Here is a 1,079-nt window from a genome sequence, read left to right as displayed (position 1 = left end):
GACATCCATGTTTTAGGAAGATCAGCTGCTACTCATCTATCAGCAATCAGTTGTGAATATTCCTTTATATAAGATTAGGATCTGCTGTTCATTTTCCCAGTTCTAAGCTGGGTTACAGTCTGGGAGTCTCTTGTGTCACCTTGGCCAATAACTCAAAGGAAGGTATCACTTATCTGGAATTGTTTCTTGTTATGTAGCCTTTAGCTATACATATGGACTCTTAAAACTCATATCGACCCCATAATCTTTGGTTATACTTTCCTTTTGGGTGTATAAGACCTTACAGTTGGCCCAGATAAAACAATTTATTTTTACTTTTAAGGTTTTTTGAAGATCTGTTCCTCGGGGGTAACATGGGCTTGGGATGAGCCCCTGTCTCCTTTCTTTTACCAGTTCTGTTTATGTGAAGATAAGTCAAAGGTCCTACTCTACCATGGCTGCCTTTGCTTGGAAGCATGGAGGAAATGTTTCCTCTGTGTTGTCCCTCAACTTTGTAGACTGAACACTGGTTCAGGTCCATCAGGTGGGGTCTCCACAGCCTCCTTGTTCAAGAGGACACGTAACTCACCACAGTTACAAGACATTTCGAGAGATGCTCATAGTCCGCTGGAACTTAGTTGCCCTAGGAGGACAAGGAGCAAAAACTGCCCTTTATGTGCCCCTGACCAAATTAGTACAGGCCAAAGTATGGCTGTTAAACATCCAAGAAGGTTAGTTGCAACAATCTGGTACTTTTAATCACCATATGCCATTTAGATAGAGCTTGGGCAAAGAACAAATGCTTTCAGATAAAACTTGCCTAGGCATATATTACATTCTTTGATCTGGTTGTATGTATTATTTGTCAGTAGGTTGTTGGCCTAATATGGTTCCCTCTGGTTTTCTAAAACTAGCTAGGCATTGTTGATCTCTCATATTGTTTAATCCTTCCACCATGGTTTCCCCTTTTTAAGATGCCCCCGTTTTTCCCATTTCTCCCTTAATAATACCTGTCTCCTATGGTCCCACCTTTCTTGAGCTCCTTCTTTCCCTTTATCCCCTAGGTTCCTTGTATAACCTTCCCTCCCCTTAACATACCT

This window comes from Nannospalax galili, unplaced genomic scaffold, assembly GCF_000622305.1.
Source record: "Nannospalax galili isolate Female #2095 unplaced genomic scaffold, S.galili_v1.0 scaffold1780, whole genome shotgun sequence".
Lineage (NCBI taxonomy): Eukaryota > Metazoa > Chordata > Mammalia > Rodentia > Spalacidae > Nannospalax > Nannospalax galili.
This window is presented reverse-complemented; position numbering follows the sequence as displayed.